Here is a 27,335-nt window from a genome sequence, read left to right on the forward strand (position 1 = left end):
TGGTACCAGAAGATATGTGTGTCCATAGGTATGTATGTTTTTGTATGGAGGAAAAGGAATGGGCTGGATGTTTCCCAGCCCCTCCTCTTGAAAGCTGCTCAAATCCCTGCATTTTCTCCATCATAAACTTATAATAGGTTTGGGGGTGTCTCCTCCCATTAAGCCTTTGTTCTTAGATCTGAACCCCTCCACCCTGGCCCACACTATAGTACTTCATTAGAAACGCCCAGAGAGGAAGGAGGGGATCTGTTTCTTGACAAAACAGCATTAGCCCAAGCCTCTGCACCACAGCACAAATATATGCAAGGATGAGCTCAGCTAATGTTTGCTCTCATGCTCTCCCCCTCTTTCTTGCTCACTCGCTCTCTCTCTTTCGGAAAGACAAAGCCAACCCTCAGAAACCAGGGCCCAAATGTGCTGATCGGTTATCCTAGCGTCTCTGCCCTGCCCCTCCCCCAGCTCCGCTGAGCCATACCTCTGTAAGGAGCCTTGAGCTGTACCCGGAGGCTTCTGTTCCTTTTGCACTCCAACCAAGCTCTACCTTGACAGTTCCAGCTGAGGCATTGTTCCACAGGACCACACAGAGGGAACTGAACCGATTTCCTAAGATCTGATTTCTGCTAATACAATGGCATCGTTGCTAATGCAGGGAGCCTGCGCAATCCCAGCCCCAGGATCCTCACTGCTGCTGCCGCCGCTGCCACTGGTGCTGCGGTGACGTTGCTGCTAAGGGAAGGGGGAAGGGAAAGGAGCAGGCATGCCCACAGTACAGCCACTCAGCCTCCCTCCCTGTCAGTCCCTGTGGGCCCTTTAGCCCAGGGAGGGGGGAGGGGAGGGAAAGGAGTCAGCCACAGAGGGCGGGCAGTGCTGGAAGGCTGAGAGCTCTAAAGAAGCGAAGAAAATTAGGGAGAGAGCCGGGCCTACCTAGCTTCTCTCTTGTCCTTAGGAGTCTCAGGGAAAGTCTGGGCAGAGGCTTAGAGCTTCCTTTCTTTATGCCTCTCCTTTTAGATCTTAGCCAGAAACCTCTCCCTCCTCTCTTCAACCCACTCTGAATGACTCCTTGTTTTCCAGCTTTTTCCTTTCACTAAGATTCCAGACGAGCCTCAGGGTGGGGCAGCCAGCCTGGGAGGGGGTTCCTGAACCTTGAAGGGAGGTTGTAAGGACCTGTCATCAGTCTACCAGCAGGCAGAGTCCTTGTGGATCCCAGCTGGACTTAGCACTAGGCAATTTAGGGTGTGCCTCTTCAGAGAAATGAGGTCTGTCTCAGAAAAAAAGGGAGACTGGGCCACAGGCAGGCTTCTTCTATACACTGGGTGGTAGTGAGACTGAGGACCAAGCTGGCAACAGGCCCCTTCCTAACAAGGGTCCAATTCAGTTCCCTGGATTTTCAGAGGGCCTGTTAGTGTGGCCGGAATAGAACCTTTCCCTTTCACCTACATTAGCTTTTGGACATGTGCCGAGTGGGGTCCAGCTGGGCCTGTGATGAGGCAGAATCCATTTGGCCAGGGTGAGAGGCCAGGAAGCTTCTTTTCCTAGGGAAAGGAAGGCTAAGGAAAGGGAGTGGTCTCCCCTTAGCCACAGAAACATCTCAGTTCTACCTGTAGACCTACAGAGCCCTTGTAAGCTCCACCTTACTCGTTCTGGGGCAGTTCTGTGGGGATCAGTGAACAGTGGAGAAGTCACAGCCAGAGCCAACTGTATAGCAAGCAACAACACTGTCCACTTCATGCCACCACTCCCTGCTGCCACCCTTGAACACAGAGATAGTCACAAGCTGGGCTTGGCCCCCAAGTACTAGCCCGGTCTAGGTCTCCTCCCAGTGTTGACCAGTATCTGGATTCCACAGCCAAGCCCTTGGATTTCAGGTCCCTAGAAAGAAGCCTGGTGTCCACTGGCCGGGACCACAACAGCCACCACTCAGGATACAGAAGAGATGTAGTTTCTCTCCCTTATTGCTTCTTCTATTCCCTGTGAGACCCATGAGGCCACTGACGATATGCTGGGAGGTACAGAGTTGTAGAGAGAACAGAAGCAGGTGAGAACCCCAAAACCTACCTCCAACCTTGATCTTTTTTTGAGGGGACATGGCACCATGATCCTATAAAGCAGAAACAGTGAGGAAGAGAAGGAGAAAGGGAGTCTGTTTCCTAAAACTAACCATTAGTGATCCTCACAGGGAAGCTGAAAGTGGCAGATATGGTGTCACTGTACAAGCATACCTCCTATCACCGAACTTTGTTTTGCTATGTTTTCAATACTACTTTTTTTTTAAACAAATCGAAAGTCTGTGGCAAAACTCTGTGGAGCAAGGCTCTCAGTGCCATTAACATCATTTACTCAATTTGTGTCGCCGTGTCATATTTTAGAATTCTCACAATATTTCAAACTTTTTCATTATTATTATATTTGTTATGGTGACTTGTGATCAGTGATCCTTGATATAAAGCTGTTGTTAATTATTTTGGGGTGCCATGAATCATACCCATATAAGATAGCGAACTTCATAAATGTTGTGTGTTCTGACTGCTCTATTCACTGGCTACTCACCTGTATCTCCCCTTCCCTGTGGGCCTCCCTCTTCCCTGAGACACAATATTGGAATTAGGCCAATTAAAATTCGTAAGATGGCTTCAGGGTTTTCAAGTGAAAGGAAGAGTTGTACAACTCTTACTTTAAATTAAAAGCTAGAAATGATTAAGCTAGTGAGGAAGGTGTTTTGAAAGCTGAGATAGGCCAAAAGGTAGGTCTCTGTGCCAAATGCTTATCTAAGTTGTAAATGCAAAAGAAATTTCTGGAAGGAAATTAAAAGTGCTACTCTGCTGTAGCATGAGTAGCACTTTTCATATGAATCATTAGAAAGCAAGAGACTTATTGTTGCTATAGTGAAAGTTTCAGTGGTCTGGATACAAGATCAGACCAGCCACAACAGTCCCTTAAGCCAAAGTCTCATCCAGAGCAAGGCCCTAACTCTTCAGTTCTGTGATGGCTGGGAGAGGTGAGGAAGCTTCAGGAGAAAGCTGGAAGCTAGCAGGGGTTGCTTCCTGAGGTTTCAGGAATGAAGCCGTCTCTGTAACATCAAAGCGCGAGGTGAGGCCGCAGGTGCTGATGCAGAAGCTGCAGCAAGGTCTGGAAGATCCAGCTAAGATCGTTCATGAAGGTGGCTCCACTAAGCCACAGGTTTTTGATGAAGATGAAATAGCCTTCTACTGGAAGAAGATGCTTTCTAGAACTTTCAGAGTTAGAAAGGAGAAAGAAGTCAATGCCTGGCTTCAAACTGTAAAAGGACCGGTTGACTCTCTTGCTCAGGGCTAAGGCAGCTAGCTGGTGACTTTAAGTTGAAACCGGATTGATATACTATTCTGAAAATCCTAGGCCCTTAAGAATTCTGCTGAATCTGCTCTGCCTGTGCTCTGTAAACGGAAAAAAGTCTGGATGACAGCACATCTGTTTACAACATGGCTTGCTGAACTTAATTTTAAGCCTATTGTTGAGACCTCCTGCTCAGAAAAAAGATTCCTTTTGAAATATTACCGCTCATTGACAAGGCACTTGGTTACCCAAGAGCTCTGATGGAGATGTACAAGCCTGCTAACAAAATATCCACCCTGCAGCCCATGGATCGAGGAGTCATTTTAACTTTCAAGCCTTATTTTTTTTTTAATTCTTAAATTTTAAATTTTATTTTCTTGAAGATTTTATTTTTTTCATGAGAGAAAGAAAAAGAGAGAGGCAGAGGGAGAAGAAGTCCCCCCACAGGGCAGGGAGCCCTATGTGGAACTCAATCCCAGTTCCGTGGGTTCATGACTTGAGCCAACGGCAGATGCTTAACTGACTGAGCCACCCAGGCACCCTCAAGTCTTACTGTTTAAGAAATTTATTTCATCAGGCTAAAACTGCCATAGGTGGTGATTTCTTTGATTGATCTGGGCAAAGTTAATTGAAAAGCTTCTGGAAAGGATTCACCATTCCCGATGCCATTAAAAACACTGGTAATTTATAGGAAGAGGTCAAAATATCAACATTTAACAGGAGTTTGGAAGAAGTTGATTCCAAACCTAAACGATGACTTTGAGGAGGTTCAACACTTTAGTGAAGGAAGTAAGTGAAGATATGATGGAAATAGCAAGAGAACTAGAAGTGGAGCCTAAAGATGTGTCTGAATTACTATAATCTCAGGATAAAATTTTAACAGATGAGGAGTTGCTCCTTATCGATGAGCAAAGAAAGTGGAAAGTGGTTTCTTGAGATGGAATCTACTCCTGGTGGAGATGCTGTAAATTCTGCTGAAATGACACAAAGAATTTAGAAATTACATAAACTTAGTTAATAAAGCAGTGGCAAAGTTTGAGAGAATGGATTCCAATTTCAAAAGAAGTTCTACTGTGGGTAAAACACTATCAGACAGCATCAAATGCTACTGAGAAATTGCTTGTGAAAGGAAGAGTCAATTGGTGCAGTAAACTTCACTGTCCTATTTTTTTTTTTTAAGATTTTATTTATTTATTTGAGAGAGAGAGAAAAGAGAGAACACCCACGCATGAGCACAAGTTGGGGGTGGGTGGGCAGAGAGACAAGCAGATTCCTACAGCTAACCAGGGAGCCTGATGTGGGGTTTGATGCCAGGAGCCTGAGATGACAACCTGAGCCAAAATCAGATGCTTAACGGACTGAGTCACCCAGATGCCCCTTTAGTTGTCTTAGTTTAAGAACTTCCACAGCCACCCCAGCCTTCAGCAACCATCACCGTGATCAGTCAGCAGCCCTCAATATCGAGGGCAAGACTTTCCACCAGCAAAAAGATTCCAACTTACTGAAAGTTCAGATGATGGCTGACATTTTTAGCAATAAAGAATTTTTTAAAAAGATTTTATTTATTTATTTGAGAGAGAGAGAGAGAGAGAGAGAATGAGAGAGAGCAAGAGAACACGAGAGTGGAGAGGTGAGAGGGAGAAGCAGACTCCACAATGAGCAGGGAGCCCAATGCAGGACTTGATCCCAGGACTCCAGAATCATGACCGAGCCAAAGGCAGTTGCTTAACCAACTGAGCCACCCAGGTGCCCCAGCAATAAAGTATTTTTTTAATTAAGGTGTGTACATTTTAAAAGACATAATGCTATTGCAGACTATAGTATAGTAAAAACATAATTTTCATAGGCACTGGGAAACCAAAATATTCATTTCCCTTGCTTTTTTGCAACATTCATTTTATCGCGGTGATCTGGAACAGAACCTATAATATCTCTGAGGTATAGCTGTACTTCCCTCTCCCCTGACAGACACCTCAAAGTGGGCTGGATAAGCAGCTTTAGGGTAGGACAAAGTCATTCTCCATGACCAAGTGCTTGGACTTCTAGCGTCTTACTGTAAGATTTCTAGGTCCAGGATCTTGTTCCCTGAAATTTCTGTGAGGCTAAGCCATGTATCACACTGGAGAGCCACTATTTAGGAAATGTTGGTAACTTTCAAATTTTCAATGCTTGGCTTATTTCACCATATCATCACCTACTTTCTACCCACTATTGCTAGAAATCTATGCTTTTTTTTTTTTAAGATTTTTTTTTGTTAAATTAATTTGACAGGGAGAGAGAGAGATCACAAGTAGGCAGAGAGGCAGGCAGAGAGAGAGGAGGAAGCAGGTTCCCCGCTAAGCAGAGAGCCCAACGTGGGGCTCAATCCCAAGACCCTGAGATCATGACCTGAGCTGAAGGCAGAGGCTTAACCCACTGAGCCACCCAGGTGCCCCTAAAAATCTGTAGTGCTTTTGATGAAAGATCAAATTATTTTCTGGTTAGCAACAACAAAAAAATTTTGTCACACTATAAACTTCAACTGGCTCCTAATTAGTATTCTCACTTGCAATTTACCTTCCACAACCGCCAGATTCATCTCTTTAAAGTACCATCTTTCTTCAATACGTCACTCCTATTGCCCCTTTTAATGGTTTCCCATTACGCAGAGAATCAAGTTCAAACTCATTTTGGCTTTCAAGATCCTCCATCTTGGCTATCTAACTACTCTCTCTCTACACAAACTTACTTCTGACACCCCATCATGTAGTCCTTCAAACCTGTTTCATAATCTCATTTCCACTCTGCCACCCTTATTCACATTCTCCTACCTATTATAGTTGCCTGTATTCAGAATTATCCAAATTCTACAAGGCTCAAATCAGTTCCTTCATCAAGTCTTCACTGCCAGAAATGATCTTCCTGTCTTCTGAACCTGTGGCTACAGGTTGTTGGTTTTACAGACAAGAAAAGAATCCCACAAAAACCAGTAGATCTATATGGGATTGCTAATTTCTTACACTGCCTAATAGCACCATTTAAAAAATAATAATAAAACTTCACATCAACTATAATCATTGCATAAGAGAAAGCATATTGTCATAATTTTTCTCATTTCATTGTGTACTGATGCAAACTTCATCAAAAAGTAGTATCAGTCCATGAACAGTTTTATTAAATAAATCATTTGTCCTTTGATATGTTTAATGTTCTTTTTTCATATCTACTTTAATGTCTCTTTTGACTGCAAAATCCAAGTTAAATTCATCTTTTTTAGGGGCGCCTGGGTGGCTCAGTAGGTTAAGCTGCTGCCTTCGGCTCAGGTCATCTTTTTTAAAAATTTTATTTATTTATGGCAGAGAGAGATCACAAGTAGGCAGAGAGGCAGGCAGAGAGAGAGGGGGAAGCAGGCTCCCTGCTGAGCAGAGAGCCCGAGGCTCGATCCTAGGACCCTGAGATTACGACCTGAGCTGAAGGCAGAGGCTTTAACCCACTGAGCCACCCAGGTGTCCCAGTTAAATTCATCTTTGCCCAATACCCAGTGTGTAGGACAGAATCATTTTTGTTCTGTTTCCCACAAACCTAGCACAGTGGTTGGCAGATACAAGGTGGTTAGTCCAAATCTTGCTGGACGAGAGTAGTGTAAAAGAAATGTGCCTTGAGTGTAAATGAGAGTGAATGGTAGACAGATCTGACTCAAAAGGCTTACAAGACCCTGCTATTCACGTTGGGGGGGAGTCTATTAAAAGAAAGCTTAGGTTAAAGCCTCTGCCTTCGGCTCAGGTCATGATCCCAGGGTCCTGGGATCGAGCCCCAAATTGGGTTCCCTGCTCAGTGGGGAGCCTGCTTCCTCCCTCCCCCGCTGCCTGCCTCTCTGCCTACTTGTGATCTCTGTCCAATGAATAAATAAAATCTTAAAAAAAAAAAAAAGAAAGCTTAAAAAAAGGAATAACTCTTCATAATCTTGAGTTAGGCAATATATTCTTGTCTAAATAATATATTAATATTATAACAATACCAAAAGTACAAGTGACAAAAGAAAACACAGATAAAGTGGACTTTGTGAGAATTTAAAGCTTTTGCGCTTCAAAGGACATAATCAAGATAATGAAAAAAAAAAAAAAACAAACCACAGGATGAGAGAAAATACTTGCAAATCAAATTTCTGATAAGAGATTTCTATCCAGAATATATGAAGAACTCTCACAACTCAAGAATAAAAAGACATATAACTCAATTAAAAAATGGGCAAAGGATCTGAATAAATATTTCTTCAAAGAAGACATAAAAATGGTCAACAAACACATTAAAAGAATCCCCAACATCATTTGTTATCAGGGAAGTGCAAGCCAAAACTAAAATGAGATACCACTTCACCCTACTAGAATGGCTGAAATCTAAAAGACAGATAATAACAAGTGTTGATGATGTAGAGAAATCAGAACCCTCATACATCGCTGGGAGGACTGTAAAATGGTATAATCACTTTGGAAAACAGTCTGGAAGTTCCTTGAAATCTTAAATATAGAGTTAACATATGACCCAGAAATTCTACTCCTAGATATATACTTATACTAGATAAGAAATGAAAACATATATTCACACAAAAGCTTGTATATGGGGATGCCTAGGTGGCTCAGTGGGTTAAGCCTCTGCTTTCGGCTCAGGTCATGATTTCAGGGTCCTGGGATCGAGCCCTGAATGGGGCTCTCTGCTCAGCAGGGAGCCTGCTTCCCCTTCTCTCTCTGCCTACTTGTGATCTCTCTCTCAGTCAAATAAATAAATAAATCTTAAAAAAAAAAAGCTTGCATATATGAGTGTTCACAGCAGTATTCATGATAGCCAAAAAGTGCAAACAACCTCAGTGCCCTTCAATAGATGGATAAATAAAATGCAGTATGTTCATAAAAAAGAGTATTATTCAACAACAACAAAAAAAGGAATGAAATACTGAAACACACTATAACACAGATGAACCTTGAAAACATTATGCTAAATGAAAGAAGCCAAATACAAAAGGTCACATATGGTTTGACCGCATTTATATGAAATGTCCAGATTAGGCAAATCAATGGAGACAAAAAGTAGGTTAGTGGTTGCCAGGGACTTGGGAAGGGGAAAATAGAGATTGATTATTAATAGGTATGGGATTTCTTTGTGGGATAATGCAAATGTTCTAAAATTAGATTATGGTGACTGTTGCTCAACTCTATGAATATGCTAAAAACAACTAAATTGTATACTTCAAATGATGAAACATGTACCTCCATTATATCTCAATAAAACTGTTAAAAACAAAAAGCAGCAGCCTAGGGAATAGTGTTGGTCAGCTCCACAGAGATAGCAGTTTTTGAAGTCTCTGTAACTGGGTGGGGATGGTGGAATTTCAGGTGTACAGAAAGCGGCATCTCCAGCATTGCTGGCATGTCAACCCAAGGACTTCAGACAATTCCCTCTTTCTTTCTTTCTTTCTTTTTAAAAACACAAAAGTTCGGGGCACCTGGGTGGCTCAGTGGGTTAAGCCTCTGCCTTCGGCTCAGGTCACAATCTCAAGATCCTGGGATCAAGCCCCGCATCAGGCTCTCTGCTTGGCTGGGAGCCTGCTTCCCCCCGTCTCTCTGCCTGCCTCTCTGCCTGCTTGTGATCTCTCTCTCTCTGTCAAATAAATAAATACATAAATTCTTTTTTTTTTTTAAAAAGATTTTATTTATTTATTTGACAGAGAGAGAGATCACAAATAGGCAGAGAGACAGACAGAGAGAGAGATGAGGAGAAGCAGGCTCCCTGCTGAGCAGAGAGCCCTATGCGGGACTCGATCCCAGGCCCCTGGGATCATGACCTGAGCCGAAGGTAGAGGCTTAACCCACTGAACCCAGGCGCCCCAATATATAAAATCTGAAAAAAAAACAAAACAAAACACAAAAGTTCTTTAAAAATAGACTATATTAACTTTAGCTTCTCCTTAACCATTTCTTAACCACCAGAAGTCTATCTTCTTATAATACTTGGACTATCTGAACTAGTTTAATTTTGAACTTACATTACTTAAATTTTCTGATTCTTAGCTATCTTCTCCTTTTGAAACCCTCTTCTCCCTTTGGCTTCTGTAACACCAAACTTCCTAGTGCCTCTTCTTTTTTTTTTTTTTTTTAAAGATTTTATTTATTCATTTGACACAGAGAGATCACAAGTAGGCAGAGAGGCAGGCAGAGAGATAGAGAGGAGGAAGCAGGCTCCCCGCGGAGCAGAGAACCCGATGCGGGACTCGATCCCAGGACCCTGAGATCATGACCCGAGCCGAAGGCAGCGGCTTAACCCACTGAGCCACCCAGGCGCCCTAGTGCCTCTTCTTATATCAGTCTTTCTTCATTGTTTAATAAAAACGCATTGATAATAATACAATAATAGGAAGGGACTTTAATACCACACTCACTGCAATGGACAGATCATCTAAGCAGATCAACAAGGAAACAAGGGCTTTGAATGACAACAGGGCCAGATGGACTTCACAGATATATTCAGAGTATTCCATCCTAAAGCAACAGAATACACATTCTTCTCAAGTGCACATGGAACATTCTCCAGAATAGATCACATACTGGGTCACAAATCAGGTCTCAACCAGTACCAAAAGATTGGGATTATTCCCTGCACATTTTTAGACCACAATACTTTGAAACTGGAACTCAATCAATCTGGAAAGGTCTCAAATACATGGAGGTGAAAGAGCATCCTACTAAAGAATGGACAGGTGAACTAGGAAATTAAAGAAGAATTTTAAAAATTCATGGAAACAAATGAAAATGAATATACAACTGTTCAAAACCTTTAGGATGCAGCAAAGACAGTCCTAGGATGGAAGTATATAGCAATACAAGCCTTTTTCAAGAAACAAGAAAGGTCTCAAGTACACAACCTAATCTTAAACCTAAAGAAGCTGGTAAAGAATAGCAAATAAAGCCTAAACCCAGCAGAAGAAGAGAAATAATAAAGATTAGAGCAGATATCAATGAAACAGAAGACAAAGAACAGTTGAGCAGATCAACAAAACTAGGAGCTGGTTCTTTGAAAGAATAAATAAGATTGACAAACCCCTTGCCAGACTTACTAAAAAGAAAAGAATGAAAGAGGAGAGATCAAAACCAATACTGAAGAAATACAAACCTTTATAAGAACATATTATGACCAACTATACACCAACAATTTAGGCAATTTGGAAAAAATGGATGCATTCCTAGAGACATATACACTACCAAAACTGAAACAAGAGGAAGCAGAAAAGCTGAACAGACTCATAATTAGCAAAGAAATTGAATCAGTAATCAAAAATCTCCCAAGATATAGGAGTCCAGGGTCAGATGGCTTCCCAGGGGAATTCTACCAAACATTTGAAGAATTATTAACACCTATTCTTCTTAAACTGTTGCAGAAGATAGAAATGGAAAGAAAACTTCCAAACTCATCCTATGATGCCAGCATTACCTTGATCCCCAAACCAGACAAAGACCCACCAAAATGAAGAACTACAGACCAATATCCCTGATAAACATAGAAGCAAAAATTCTTACCAAGATACTAGCTAATAGGATCCAATAATACATTAAAAGGATTATTCACCATACCAAGTGGGCTGCAGGGGTGGTTCAACATTTGCAAATCAATCAATCAATCAATCAATCAATGTGATATACCACATTAATAAAAGAAAGGACAAGAACCATATAATCCTCTCAATAGACACAGAAAAGGCATTTGACAAAATACAGCATATAATAGAGTTTTTCCTGATAAAAACTCTCCATTGTGCAAGAACAGAGGGAACATACCTCAATATCATAAAAGCCATATAGGATGGCTCAATGTGGAAAAACTGAGAGCTTTTCCCCCAAGATCAGGAACATGACAAGGATGTTGACTCTTCCCACTGTTGCTCAACAAGTACTGGAAGTCATAGCTTCAGCAATCAGACAAGAAAAAGAAATAAAAGGCATCCAGATTGGCAAAGAAGAGGTCAAATTTTCATGCTTCGCAGATGACATGATACTCTATGTAGAAAATCCAAAAGACACCACCAAAAATTTGCTAAAACTGATACAGGAATTTGGCAAAGTCGCAGGATATAAAATCAATGCAGAGAAGTCAGATGCATTTCTATACACCAGCAATGAGACAGAAGAAAGAAAAAATCAAAGAATTGATCCCATTTACAACTGTACCAAAAACCGTAAGATACCTAGGAATAAACCTAACCAAAAAGGTTAAAGGATCTGTACTCTGAAAACTATAGAACACTTATGAAAGAAATTGAGGAAGACACAAATAAATGAAAGAAACTGAGGAAGACACAAATAACTAACTCATGGGTAGGAAGAACAAATATTGTTAAAAAGTCTATGCTACCCAAGTCAATCTATACATTCAGTTCCATCCCTATCAAAATACCACCAGCGAAACAAGCAAACTAAAATTTATTTGGAAAAGATCCCAAATAACCAAAGGAATGTTGAAAAGGAAAACCAAAGCTGGAGGCATCACAATTCCAGACTTCAAGGTCTATTACAAAGCTGTAATCATTAAGACAGTATGGTACTGGCACAAAAATATGTACAAAGATCAATGGAACAGAATATAGAACCCCGAAATGGACCCTCAACTCTATGGTCAACTAATCTTTGACAAAGCAGGAAAGAATATCCAATAGAACAAAGGCAGTCTCTTCAACAAATAGTGCTGGGAATATTGGACAGCCACATGCAGAAGAATGAATTTCTTTATGCCATACACAAAAACAGACTAAAAAATGGATTAAAGACCTAAATGTAAGACAGGAATCCATCAAAAGCCTAGAGGAGAACACAGGCAGCAACAGCAACTTCTTGCTAGACACCTCTCCAAAGGCAAGGGGAACAAAGGCAAAAATGAACTATTGAGATTTCATCAAGATAAAAAGCTTATGTCCAGCAAAGGAAACAGTCAACAAAACCAAAGACACATGACAGAATGGGAGAAGTTACTGGCAAATGACTTATCAGATAAAGGGCTAGTATCCAAAGTCTCTAAAGAACTTATTAAACTCCAATCAAGAAATGGGCAGAAGACATGAACAGATATTTCTCCAAAGAAGACATACAAATGGCCAAGAGACCCATGGAAAAAATGCTCAACATCACTCAGCATCAGAGAAATACAAATCAAAACCACAATGAGATATAACCTCACAGAAGTCAGAATGGATAAAATTAACAAGTCAGGAAACTACAGATGTTGACAAGGATGTAAACAAGGATGGGAATGCAAGCTGGTACAGCCATTCTGGAAAACAGTATGGAGGTTCCCCAAAAAGTTGAAAATAGAACTACCCTACAACCCAGCAGTTGCACTACTGGGTATTTACCCCATAGATACAAATGTTGTGATCCAAAGGGGCACCTGCCCTCCAATGTTTATAGCAGCTATGTCCATAATAGGCAAAATATGGAAAGAGGACAGATGTCCACAGACAGATGAATGGATAAAGATGTGGTGTGTGTGTGTGTGTTTGTGTGTGTAATGGAATACTCAGCCATTAAAAAAAATTATGAAATCTTGTCATTTGCAATGATCTGGATGGAACTAGAGGGTATTATGCTAAGCAAAATAAGTCAGTCAGAGAAAGACAATTATACTATCTCACTCATATGTGGAATTTAAGAAACAAAACAGAGGATCAAAGGGGAAGAGAGGAAAAAATAAAACAAGATGAAATCAGAGAGGGAGACAAACCATAAGAGACTCCTAATCTGTGGCGCCTGGGTGGCTCAGTAATCAAGTGTCTGCCTTTGGCTCAGGTCATGATCCCAGGAGAGCCCCACATCAGGCTTCCTGCTCAGTGGGGAGCCTGCTTCTCCCTCTCCTACTTCCTCTCCTTGCGCTCCCTCTCTGGTTGTGTCTCTCTTTGTCAAAGAAATAAATAAAATCTTAAACAAAACAAAAGAGAGAGAGAGAGAGAGACTCTTAATCATAGGAAAAACTGAGGGTTGCTGGAGGGGTGGTGGGTGGGAGGATGGGTTAACTAGTGACGTTGGACATTAAGGAGGGCACATGATGTAATGAATACTGGGTACTATATAAGACTGATGAATCACTGACCTCTACCTCTGAAATAAATAATACATTATATGTTAGTTAACTGAATTTAAATTAAAAAAATAAAAAAATACCTGTCACACATATACATGTAGATTTATAGTCAACTTTACTCAAATTGTAAAATTTAAAAAATAACAGTGGAAAAAAACGTAGATTTATAGCAAGGCTCAGAGGTGAAGTCTTTCTAACTTGAGAACTGCTTGGCCCTTCCCATTATGCTGCTGATTTCTAAATCTTACATTCTACCAGAATTTCCAGAATCAAATCTCTAATAGCCTACTATACACTTCTTACCATTACCTCAAATTCCACATATCTAAAGTCAAACTGATTTTTCTATTTTATTTTTTTTATTATTTACTTATTTGACAAAGGTCACAAGTAGGCAGTGAAGCAGGCAGAGAGAGAGAGAGGTAAGCAGGCTCCCTGCTGAGCAGAGCGCCCAATGCGGGGCTTTATCCCAGGACCCTGAGATCATGACCTGAGCCGAAGGCAGAGGCTTAACCCACTGAGAAACCCAGGTGCCCCTGATTTTTCTATTTTAAATCAGCTTTCTTTGATCAGTAACACAAGCTTGAAAACACCAAGAGTCATCTGGACTCTCTCTTTATATTCAGACAATCAACCAAGTCATGCTGAGTTTTTTTTCCAGTGTTTTAGGCATGGATCTAATAATTAATTGTACTTTCACTATATTTCAACGATTATGCTAAGCACTTACATCATCTCATTAATCTGTATAGCCACTCTTTAAGCTAAGTATTATTATTTCTATTTTATGGATGAGAAATGAGGCTCAGGGGTGTTAAATCATTTTCCCAAGGTAACACAGTAAATATCTGATCTGGGATTCAGATACAGATCTGTCTAATTCCAAAGTCAGTGTTCTTAACCACTCATTATATTGCCTCTCAAGTTCCCACCCCTACTCCAATTGTTCTAATTCAGATCTGCACTATTCTCTCCTCTGAATTATTATAGTCTTTCTACTAGTTTTATGGCTTTCATTCTGGCTTCTTCCTTCCAGCTATCCTATATGATGACACAAGATTAACCTCCTCAAAGCACTGTCTTCAATATGTCACCTTATTACTAAGAAGTTTTCAAGGCTCCCTATTGCCTACAAGATAATCCCAATTCCTTAATGCTACATTCAAAGTTCCTTCCTACTTATTCAATCATGTTCCCTCACATGCCAAATTTATTAAGAATTCTGAGTTTTGGCTTTCCACTGGGAAGATATCTGGAATGCTCTCTTCCTATTTCCTTTGGCCCTCCCTGCAACCTTGAGCTGAGGGGAGGGGAAAGGACAGGAGGGGAGGGAAGGGAGGAAGATAGACTGAAAACCAAAAGGCTGAGCCTTATTAAAAAAAAATCTCAATGCCAAGATCTTAAACTCTTAGCCTCTCATTTCTCTCAATTTTCATACTGAGGATGGAAAGATGACTAAGCAGCTGTGTCTTCAGTAAGCACTTTGCTACCATTTATTCTGTTATGATCCTAGAACATACACTGCAAAGTCATATCTTTTGTGTCAACGAGTTTTATGTGGCTTGCAGTCAAAATGCCCCCATAAACATTTTGGAGATTTCTTAAAAAAAAAAATCATCATCATCATCATCATCATCTGGATTTCCAGTTTGTCTCGCTCGAAGAATGAGAACTGACCATACCAGGCTCTCATTTCTAGATGGTAACCACTGACTGGAGTTGAGAAGCGGCTGCCTTCATAAGATAGGCATGTGCCCTTCAGGTTGACATGTTCGCACCACTCCTTATAGTCTTTTGCAGCTTCATTGGTTCGTTTTATTCATCTGCATTATTTGCCAGGATCCTATAAAGCATTTGAATTTGGAACCCTTGCCCACAATAAGTTATACTTTTTCTCAATATCCTCAACCCCTGATTTACCTTCATTTCTACAATGATGTTCACTGCAGCAAAAAATTAAAAATATCCTAAATATCCAAATAGGATTGGTATTTATGATGACTGTATAGAAAAAGGCTTAAAAGCTAAATAAAAAACGTATGATATCAAAAGATACAAAGAGACTTCTCCTTGAATATGGTGAACAAAGTATTAAGGGAGTCCTTTCTACTGCAAAAAAACCTAGATCCAGTAGAACATATACCTTTGAAAACATTTCAGGGCTCACAGTAAATAGAAGAAATCTCCCAGGCTACTCCTTAAAGGAGGAAAAAATCACGAGCTATGGAGTAAACAAGGAGGAGGGCCAGGGTTCCTTGTGGGCCAATTCCCAAAACATTCTAATTGTGTTCAAAATGATAAGCTCTGGACCAATAAAGGTGGGGGGGGGGTCAAACCTGAGACTCCCACATTAAGCTGAGATCTTTGAAGTATGTCCAAGTGATTCGGGGCTGGTGGTTCCCCTCCCCCCAATTCTGGGGAAGAAGCAGATACAAATTTTCACTGGAGGAAACTACCCCACCTTAACTAGATAGGATTCTCAAAATTAAAGAGCAAACAAAAATTTATATCAAAGATCACAAACAGGGGCGCCTGGGTGGCTCAGTGGGTTAAGCCTCTGTCTTCGGCTCAGGTCATGGTCTCAGGGTCTTGGGATTGAGTCCCGCATCGGGCTCTCTGCTCAGTGGAGAGCCTGCTTCCTCCTCTCTCTCTCTCTCTCTCTCTCTCTCTCTCTGCCTGCCTCTCTGCCTACTTGTGATCTCTCTCTGTCAAATAAATAAATAAAATCTTAAAAAAAAAAAATCACAAATACACATGGAAGCAAAACACCACGAATGAATAACAGAGAAAACAACAAATAACAGATTTAAACTGCAAGCACTTCAGGTATTAAAAATGTCAGATACAGAATACAAGCTATGTGTCTACATGTGAAATGTTTTAAATACAGGATAAAATCTCAAAGATAATAAAATAGCAGAGATCTAGGGGTGGTAAAAATAAAACGTAAATGAATATAACCACTGGCTACTAACCATTCCTATTCCTGCCCAGGCTATTTTAATGGGGGGGAGGGCAGGTGTCACAAGGTGCAAAAAAAGAATGTGAAGGCTAAAGGAGACACATTACACCCCCAGCTACAGATGTGAACAGTAGCTTACTCAAAACACAATGTGTGAAAGTGCTCTATAAACTGTAAGTGTTTTATGGAAATGTAAAGCATTGGTACTGCTCTTAAAAAATGCTAGCATCTGGGGCACCTGGGTGGGTCAGTTAAGCATCTGCCTTTGGCTTAAGTCATGATCTCGGGGTCCTGGGATCAGCCCTATGTCTGGTTCCCTGCTCAGCAGGAAGCCTGCTTCTCCCTCTCCCTCTGCACACTACCCTCCCTGATCCTTCTGTCTCTCTCTCCCTCTCAATAAATAAAATCTTTAAAAAAATTTTTTTAAATGCTAACATCCATTGATGATTTTTGCTTGAATCAGCTATTACTCTTTCTACATTTATTAGTTGGCATTCTAATATAAGAAAAATTTCTTTTTCCTTTCCTCCCTCTCTCCCTCCCTCGCTTCCATCTTTTCTCCCCTTTCTCCCTCCCTCCCACCCTTTGGTATCAAACAGAATCTTGGGCTTTTTAAAAAATTGAATGGGTTGTAACCTATTGTTGGTATTGATTTTGATGATCAGACTGTCTCATATCTGGCATTATTTGTTTGTTTGTTTTTTTTTCATTGTGAAGACCTTTATTGCTGTGTATAAACTCTTCAAAATTATTTATTTTGGAATAGTTTTCCATTTTAGAAAATTAACTATTTATTTAATTTAATTTTTTTTTTAAAGATTTTATTTAGTTATTTGACAGAGGGAGATCACAAGTAGACAGAGAGGCAGGCAGAGAGAGAGAGGGAAGCAGGCTCCCTGCTGAGCAGAGAGCCTGATGTGGGACTCGATCCCAGGACCCTGAGATCATTACCTGAGCCGAAGGCAGCGGCTTAATCCACTGAGCCACCCAGGCGTCCCTAATTTTTATTTTTTAAAGTAGGCTCCAGGCCTAGCATAGAGCTCAACGTGGGGCTTGAACTCACAACTCTGCAATCAAGACCTGAGCTGAAATGAAGAGTTGGATGCTTAACTGACTGAGCCAACAGGTGCCCCCAAATTCACTATTTTGAAATAATTTTTGAAGTATCTAAGATTGTTCAAAGAGTTCCTATATGTCCTTCAACCAGTTCCCTGTTCCTATTTTACATAATCCTCATACATTTATTAAAACAAAGAAATTAACATTGAACACATTACTATTAACTAAACTTGCAAACTATTTGGGGTTTGCCACTCTTTCCACTAAATGTCCTTTTTTATTATCTGTTTTTTTAAAAAACTAAATGTATATATGACTTTCATAAAACATATGTTAATTATAAATAAAATAAAGCAAAACAAACAAACAGACCAACCCCAAAAGATATTTAGATGTATACTGGAGGCTGCAGACAAGGAGCTTGGATGTTGTTCTAAATGCACCTCAGTAAAGAAAAAGATCTGCATTTTCCACAGTCAAGACACTGAACAGTTCTGGAAACTATCTAGGCAGGTAATTTTTAGTGAAAGCAAGCAGTATTTAAAAATAGATAAGACTATGTGATCTTACTAGACCTCTGCCCCAAGTCTTTCCCAATAATTACTCTGCCTACCTCAAGACACTCTTCTTTGGAAATCAACAGGAAGTACTTTTGCTGGTGACCTAGTCAGCTATCCTCTACACCAGCAACAAACTTATGTTAGGTAACAACTTTAGCCATGTTTTCACCAGAAATTGCACGACTGATTCCAGTAGGAAAGGTCAGAAGTGATCAGATCATAACAAATCAAATAAACTAATGACATACTATACAGTAGTCCCCCTTTATCTGCAGGGGTTCTGTTCTAAGACACCTTGTGAATGCCTGAAACCGTGCATAGCACCAAACCCTATATATATCATGCTTTTTCCCTATACGTACCTATGGAAGTTTAATTTGTAAATCAGGTATAACAAGAGATTAACAACAATAACCCATAATAAAATAGAACAATTTTAATATCCTATAATAAAAGTTAAGTGAATAAAGTCTCTCTCAATGTATCTTACTGTGCTACACTTACCCTTCTTGTATTGATGTAAGATGGTAAAATGCCTCTGTGATAAGATGAAGTGAGATGAAAGACACAGGCACTGTGATGGTGCTTTCAGCTACTGACCCTTTGACAACTGTCAGGAGGAGGAGGATCATCTGCTTCCAGAAGGACCATGGTTGAACATGCATGGGTTAACTGAATCCACGGAAAGTAAAACTATCGATGACTACTGTATACTTCTCCCTGATCTAGAAGCATCCCAAGGCCATTAATTAATATCATCTCGGGAGTTAGTTAAGGAAGCAAGCAAGCAAACAAACCACAAACATCCTACTGTGTATAAGCATTATGTTAAGAGCCCAACTTGAGGGGTTCATAATTTTGTTAAAATTATTGTCAACATGCCTCTCCAGAGGGCTAAAGAGGCAAGAAGGACATTTCAGTATGTGAGACAAGGGTTACGGCAGTGGTTTCAAACTTTTTCAGCCCTCATACATGAAACAGAGCTACTCTGGTTGAAGCAGGAGAGGCCTAAAGCTGTATATACTCCAAATCTCTCTCTCCACTGTGGGGTCCCCAAAGGCACTTCCAGGGGACCCTAGGGCTTGGAGGAAGAAATTCTGAAAACCTCAAGACAAAGGCAAGACTGACCAACATGCTTTGTTGGGCCAGGGAAATGGAATGTGAAATAAATGATTAACTGACAGAGACCATCTCTTCTCTCTTTCTTCATGGCTCCCAAATAAAATAGGCCTGGAAAACAACGTCAATTAGCTGCATTAATAACAGACTTACTTCTGAGTACAGAAATGAACTTCTGCATTAATTCAGGAAAATCAGTTTTATGTAACTACCTTCCATGCCTACCAAGCTTCTAGGTCTTTATAGGCCATGAGATTCGATGGAGACTGAATTTGCTGTAAGGTAAGTACTTCTCTTTGAAATGTGTAAGAGATGCCACAAAAAGATTTCAGAGATTTAAGAATTGGTGTGATAGTGATTCCTGTGGGTGTCCACACTTAGCTACTAGGAAAGAATAAACAGACTGTTGGAGGCCTGAGAGCACCTGGTTATGGCATCAGCAGTCTGATTCCACGAATGAAATAGCAGCCAATGCCCAGAGCTCATTTGTCTTTCTTCCTGGTTACATGTTGCTGCTGCTAGCTGAGGAGGCTAGCTGAACTGGTATTATGTTATTTTGGACTCCAAATGAGGCCAGCCAGCATGCTGGGAGTGTGCTGGAAAAGGCCTGCAGGGTTGTCCTAGACACACCCAGCTGCTTCCTTCTCAGGACTCCCTAATATAGAATCCTCTTTCCAAGCACAGGGCTTGTTTTGCTTTCAGCTTCTCAAATTAAGTTACAAAAAGGTTCAGCTCCAAGTCCACTCCCTAAAGTCCAATATAAACACTATAGAAAAGGCCTGGTTCTGAAGTAGAATGGGCTGTTTCCTAGGACTACCTGGTCTGGGTAGATCTTCTTCTCCCCAAGTCTATCTCCTCACTTATGGACTGGAAAAATGCAGGCACCTTAAGTGTAATCAAAATCATTGGCAGAACATCCAGGGGTGGAACCTTTATTAGGCCCCAAGCCTTTTACCTTTCAGGTTCAGCTGTGTCCGAAGCTCCCAAGGCCCCAATTCAATGAATGGACACTACAGCACTGGAAATTATACGCAGGAAAGAATAAACTAAAAGCCACTAACTCTCATTGAGCTATAAAGAGTTGCTTTCCTTTATTCCATTAAAATTTGGTAATAATAAACCTAGCTTTGTTCCAGAGTCCCTCTTTACTCAAAAGAGGTTATACCTAGAAAAAAAAAAAAAATTCTTCTCTTCTGCTCATCCAGCCAGCAAGTGTATAACTTTCCCCAGTAGGTCAATACTTTGATTCCTTCATTAGTTCAACTTATAGCACCTGTTTAGAGGCACAAAGCTGAATCACATGACTTTTTAAGGTCCCTTTCATATTTAATTACAAACTAAGCCAAATTAAAACTTAAGGCCCAAGGAAAGGTTCCTATGCAGGGTGTTAATTAATGTACTTCCACTCACCCTCCTACCTTTCAACAAAAATAAACAGACACACACACACCTATACCTCCAGGTGCCTGGTGTCTCATTGCTACAGTTAGGAGTCTCTAGAGATTGAGAATTTGCTAAATCCTACTTTTCCCTTCTGAAGATATAGATTAGGGAGAAAGAAGACTATAGAGAATTAGGAAAGATTTAGTTCCTACCTTGACAGACCAAGTTCTTCAACTGAGGGAATGAAGATGAAGATGGGAAAGATTAAGCCTTCCAATGCTGGGTGTAGGTGAGCCACAAGGGAGGAGAAAACCACCAAAACCTAGCATAGTATGCCAGAGATGGAGAGTCAAAGGCCTGGCTTAGGGTGCTCTGCTAGGAGGAAAGCTCTCAAGTGTGATCTGCAGGAGCAAGTTAGCTAGGATAAAAAAGGCCCAATGTGATCAATCCCTTGTTTTTTCTTTGGCTGTTCCTTTTGGCTCCTAGGCTCCAGGAAGCAAGGCCAGAGTGCTCTCTGCTTCCCCTCCCCCAAGGCAGTGGACTGAGGCTCGCAGGCTGGTAGGCTGCTGTTCAGTCAGTCTTTCAAAAGCTGTAAATAAAGGGCCACAAGTGCACGGTGGACTATGAGAAGAATCTAGATTGAATTACACAAACCAGTTGTGGAGACAGGGTGGGGGAGATAAGAGAAGAAGAAAAAGAAGTCTATCCGCCCTTCAACGAAATATTATCATCTAAACACACTCTTTCCTCAGTGTGACCACTAGACGCCATCAAAGCCTTAGGGAACTGGGCTCCAGTCTGGGCTTTTTCTTAGTGGAGGGGGCCTAGTCCCTGAGAATTCTCAGCCAGAGTCAAATCCTTTTCCCAGAGGTGACTTATCTTCTGACAGGCTTTAGAAAATAGTCTGAGTCCAGGGGTGCCTGGGTGGCTCAGTGGGTTAAGCCTCTGCCTTCAGCTCAGGTCATGATCTTGGGGCCGTGAGATCAGGCCCTGCATCGGGCTCTTTGCTCAGCGGGGAGCCTGCTTCTCCCTCTCTCTCTGCCTGCCTCTCTGTCTACTTGTGATCTCTCTCTCTGTGAAATAAAGAAATAAAATCTTAAAAATAAAAAATAAAAGAAAGTCTGAGTCCAGTTCGCCATGCTTGGTGAGAGCACTGGGGCTGCCTCATTAGCAGGTGGTGGCAAAGACCATTTCTGTGTATCAGATACTGTATTTGCTTTAGTTTTAAGACTAAAAGGAGAGGCGCGCCTGGGTGGCTCAGTGGGTTAAACCTCTGCCTTCACGTCAGGTCATGATCTCAGGGTCCTGGGATCGAGTCCCACATCAGGCTCTCTGCTGGGTGGGGCTTCCCCTCTCTTTCTGTCAAATAAATAAATAAAAATCTTAAAAAAAAAAAAAGACTAAAAGGAGAGTAATTGATGCATACTTAAATTTTAAAAGCAGGTGACTAGGGTCTGGCCTGAATCCTGAGTATTCAGGAACCTAGGTTCTCTAATGATTTAGAACATGGATTTTGGTGTTATTAGGTCTGGATTCAAGTGTAACTCACTGGTTGCTAGCTATGGACTTTGGGAAGTTACTCAACTTCACCAAACTTCAGCTTCCTCATTTGTAAAATTGTCATGTCTTCCTTCAAAGGCTTGAGGTAGAATTAAATAAGATACTGCACGTAAAGGGTAAGCGCTCTATCACGGTCACCATTATTATTGTATTTTTGGCAGATGATCACTGGAATCTTTTCCTCTCTTCTTTTCCAATTTCCCAGAAAACCTAAAGCCTCCAGGTCCAGAGAACTGGTAGGCAAAAAGTCTTAAAAAGATCCAAAGGAAATGGAAAGAGTCCTGTTTCTTTTTTCCCTCCCCTGCACTAGGAATGAATCAGTCAGCCTGTGCCGATTATACTCTAGACTGTTAGGCTGGCCCTGGGAGCCCAAGACTCTCCTAAACCAAAGATACTAATCCATCTCTAGTATTACCTGTTGTGGGGCATGCTCCCAGACTGATGGTGCTTCTCCAAGGGCCCCAGATCAGATCCCAGTAGATGTAGAAAAGAAACAGTCTGATCCCAAGCTGGCAAGATAGGTTTGTCCAGGCTGTTGTCTGCCCATCACAGCTGCCTATGAGGCCTATGGGTTAATAATAGCAACTCTGATGCCAATGGATTAAGACAGCACTGTAGGAGGTGTTTATTTTTACACTCTGGCGTCAGTATCAAGTTCTACTGGTTACTGCCCAAATCTAGGACAGCTTCCTGCTACAAGACTGGCCTCAGGCTTCTCCAGGATGCTAAACTGAATTCTGAGGGAAGCAAGCCTTGTTGAAAACAGTTCAGAGTCCACAGAGACAGGGAAGGGGAAAGGAAGCAAACAGAGCTGTCACCATGTCCAGCTGTCTGGTCCTAAATCTCTGGGACTAGGAGGACTTCGACTGAGAAGTGTTCTTCATTGCATTCTCTGGAGCCAGGTAGGCCCCATCCAAGGGACCTAATACACTATTTTGGAAGGGTGTACATATATACACACGATACAAACTAGCTGCACTCAAACCATCTGAATAAATCAAGAAAAGACTGTGACTCAACTAACCAGAAGCTCAGCCTTATCAGTTACAAGTCCCAGATTAGTGCTGACATTTTAAGAAAAATATATCTGAAACAAAGAATGGTTAGGCTTGTCTTTAACTGATTTGTGTAGATTTTTTAGCAGGTAAATCAAATCCCTTGAAAATTTATTTGGCCAGAGCTCTTCCTACACATGGCACAACAGGATAGAAGCACCAAGAAACCAGCCCTCATCTTTCTGGCCTGGAGCCAATGCCCAGAACATCTTTCCTAAAGGCTTCTTTATCCCTCAAGGCCTACAGACTGGGGTCTCAGGGACCTTGCAGTTTGACTACAGTCTCTGGCTCTCTGTGGCTATCCCACTTGTCTCCCTGGAAGGCAGCTTCTAACACAGATTTCATCTTGTCCTATTAGGCAGACAGGGATGCGAAAAGGCTGACAGCTGGACAGCTGATGTAAATAACCTACTAAGGGGCCATGTGCACAGCAGACTGCTGTGGAATGATAAAAATGTACCACACATCAGGTAGGAATGCTGAATGCAAAGAAAGAAGCCAAGCAGCCAAATGCACAGTAACAGTGACTCCATCATCTTCTTGCCTGTGTCTGACTCATAATCATCATCAGTGATACAACAATCATTATCTTCAGGAGCCAGGGTGCTGGCAAGAAGGTAGGCTGGTGAGCCACTCATTCAATACATTTTTTTCCTGTTATTCAAGGCTTAATCTACCTGGTCATCAGAACAACAATGCAGCCTCAGAAACAACCAGATCTGATCACTAGAGATACAGGATTTGCTCTCAGTTCCATCTGAAAGCTACCCATGCCTAGGATAGTGGCAGGATGCCCAAGGACAGGAACACTGCTTTCATTCTTGGCTTTTTCTGATTTTTTGGTCATCTGGGGGCAGGGTACCTGTCCTCTCAAAGGTAAAGGAGCTAACCGTATTCATCTTCTAGTGTTGTAGCAAGGAAAAATATTTGAAAAATTAAAACAGTAAGTAGCAATAAATGTGAATGCTGTAAATTTTTTGGACCAAAGGTTTTTTTTTTTTTAAAGATTTTATTTATTTGACAGAGAGAGAGAAAAAGAGAGAGAGAGAGAGAGCACAAGCAGGGGGAACAGCAAAGGGAGAGGGAGAAACTGGCTCCCCGCTAAGCAGGGAGCCTGCTTAATCCCAGGACCCTGGGAACATGACTTGAGCCAAAGGCAGATGCCAGCCACTCAGGGGCCCTGAGCACCAAAGTATTCTAGAAATATAATTGTCATTCATGCATATAGGAGCCCTGGCCTTTCAGGTTTTTCCTTCTAGGTCATGGGGGTCGTGTTGGGAAGTACAGTTCCTTTCCTCAGGCCTTCTGGTTTGAGGAACAGCTGAAATAGTTAGAAATCTGCTTACCTAGACATAAGGTATTACTTTCCACTAATGTGTAACAAAGAAAGTAAAAACATGCAAGCAGAAAGAACACCTCCACTCACCAACTTGCTCCATCTACACATCTAATTCTCCCTAACCCCTGAGCCCAGGCCACTGATCTGAGGCTTGTATCCTATTGATACAGCATTTAGCAGCAGGACTTACCAACTGGATTTAGCCTAAAGGCCTGAGAAAGCAACGTTAATGAAAGGATGTATTCCACTGCTCTGTTAGAACAAAGGCAACACTGTGTTCTACACCCAACACAAGCCTTCACTCTTTCTAGCCCAGCAATCCCTCACTATGGGGTTAGTTTGCCGGGTCTCCAGAGTTCATGGAGAAGAGAAACAGAAATCTATTATTCACTGATGCTGACACCTCTTTTTCTGCAAGTGTCTACACTGGCGATTCAAAAGAGATGTTCTGATATCCTGCAGCCTCTTGTCAGACCCACCCTCCTTACAGCACACTCAATAGGTAAATATGTAAAGGGCCAAAGAGGAAATATTTAGGCTTCATGGGCTGTTTGTGTGTGTGTGTGTGTGTGTGTGTGTGTTTAACAACTCTTTAAAATGTACAAACCATTTTCAGTTTGTGGACCACTATTAAATCACCCTGGCGTGGGCCATAGTTTGCTGACTCTAGACCTTAAAGGCCCCTCTAATCAAGGTTTGGATCTTAGAATTCTGCCTCTGCTGGGCCTGCCTAGAGATCCTCTTTCCTCTTCCTGCGGGGCTTTCGGAGTAAACTCCCCTCTAAGGAGCCACTGAAGAATGTGAAGGAAGAATTCTAGGGTTATTTGTATTGGAGCTAACAGACGTGCTAATTCCCCTCATATAAAGCACTTAAAAAACATCTGTGGAATTTAGCATATTGCATTATCATTCTGGAGTGCAGACTAAGCCATAAACAGTCTTACAGTCTTATCTTTCTATTTCTGCTTAAAATACTATACCATGCCTCTGCAAGGCCTTTGTTATTTGTTTGTTAGTTTTCCCCCTGCTCCCAGGTTCCAAACCCACACTTGAATTGGCTCAGGTCCCAAGTCTCTCTCTTCTCCCCATCCCTTCTACTTCTGTATGTGGTATGGTTGTGGACAGCAAGGAAACTATGAACAGTCAGAAGGGTTTGGGCATGGTAAATATGGATGAGAGGTATGGTGGCAGGGAGGGAATAGTTCATTTTGAGCAACAACTTAGGGCTGACTGTGAATCTACGCTCTATCACAAACACAGGTTTGTGTCTCCCCCCCCCCCAAGATTTCTTATATTTATTTATTTGACACAGAGAGAGAGGTCACAAGTAGGCAGAGAGGCAGGCAGAGAGAGAGGAGGAAGCAGGCTTCCTGCTGAGCAGAGAGCCCGATGCAGGCCTCATCCCCAAAACCCTGAGATCATGACCCGAACCAAAGGCAGAGGCTTAACCCACTGAGCCACCCAGGTGCCCACAAACACAGGTTTTATAAAACTGGCTCTAACTGCTATAGAGGCAACCTAAGAACAGCGTACACAGGGTCAGGAATATTGGGAGTTTTACCTCTCCACAAACCATGGATTAGAAAGAAGTAAGTGACTTACAGCTAAAGACTAATACTTATATCTAATCTTCACAATGAGCCTGCAAAGTAGCTATTATTATTTATTTTTTTCCTAAAGATTTCATTTACTTATTTGAGAGACAGAGAGACAGCGAGCAAGAGAGAAAGCATGAGCCGGGAGGAGAGGGAGAAGCAGGCTCCCTGTGAGCAGGGAGCCCAATCAACTCCAGGACCCTGAGATCATGACCTAAGCCAAAGGCGGATGCTTAACAGACTAAGCCACCCAGGTGCCCCAACAAAGTAGCTATTATTATCTCTTCTCTGCAGTTGAGGAAACTAAAGCTCTTGTTGAGATAACTTTATCCAAGATCACAGAGCTAGAAAGTAGGGGAGTTGGGCTTGGAATTCTTGTTAGACTCACTCCAAAGCCCTTGCTTTTTCCACTGTCATACACTACTAATATCCTTCGTGGAGAACAACAATCAGCAAATGTTTTTATTTGGGTCTTGTTTAGATTTTGTTCTAAAAGCAGCAATCTGTTGGTCTGTTCTTTTCTTTTTCTTAAAATATTTTAAGTAATGTCTATACCCAATATGGGGCTTAAACTTACAACCCCAAGACCAAGAGTCTCATGGTCCTCTGAATAAGGCAGCCAGGGATCCTGGCCAGTAATTTCTTATGGTCTGAATATTAATGAATGACAAGGTGCTTAAAATTACAAGCATGACAATTTTGTCTGATAGTGATTCAGGTCACATCAATACAGCTATATTTACATTTAAGCTGGGGCCTTATCTGAACTAACATACTATGTTAAATCTCTGCCTAGTTGCCAAATACATCACTTTTCAATAGTGGTATATGTGTATCTTTGTGTAAAAATCAACATTACTTTGTAATCAATTTGGCTGAATTGTAGTTCCCACCTTCCCAAGCCCCAGGTTGTTAGTTGCCAATAAAACATCTATTCTCTCTCTTTCAAATTAATAGAAGCCTGATATTCAGCTGGGTATAATGTTTTCCAACTAAAATTCTACTTCCCTTTGAATGAATGAATGAAATTCTCAAAGAGGGTAGCTAAGCAACACGTAACAGAATTTGAAATAAGTATTCTCTTTAGTCTACTTCTAGGAAATAAATCTAAAAGAAATAACATGAGAAAAGTACATGAAGATATATACATAAGGATGTTCACTGAAGTACCATTTATAGAAGCAAAAATTTAAAAGATACTCTAAATTCTCTTTCATTAATGTATTGGTTAAATTATGAGGTAGTCCATAATGGAACAGACTACAAAGCAATAAAAAATATTATTTAGAATAGTAT

General features: G+C 41.2%; 1 protein-coding gene across 7 annotated transcripts in view; it reads right to left on the reverse strand.

Moving 5' to 3' along the window:
* RUSC2 (RUN and SH3 domain containing 2) overlaps window positions 1-27,335 on the reverse strand; it is a 70,631-nt gene that overhangs the window by 20,162 nt on the left and 23,134 nt on the right. Inside the window, exon 1 of one of the 7 annotated variants that reach the window (XM_032307355.1) lies at window positions 20,703-21,413. The exons of 4 other annotated variants lie outside the window; for them this stretch is intronic. The gene's annotated coding sequence lies outside the window, so the exon portion shown is untranslated. 2 more of the 7 variants (XM_032307356.1, XM_032307354.1) reach the window with 2 other exon arrangements.

Source organism: Mustela erminea, chromosome 12, assembly GCF_009829155.1.
Source record: "Mustela erminea isolate mMusErm1 chromosome 12, mMusErm1.Pri, whole genome shotgun sequence".
Taxonomy (NCBI): Eukaryota; Metazoa; Chordata; class Mammalia; order Carnivora; family Mustelidae; genus Mustela; species Mustela erminea.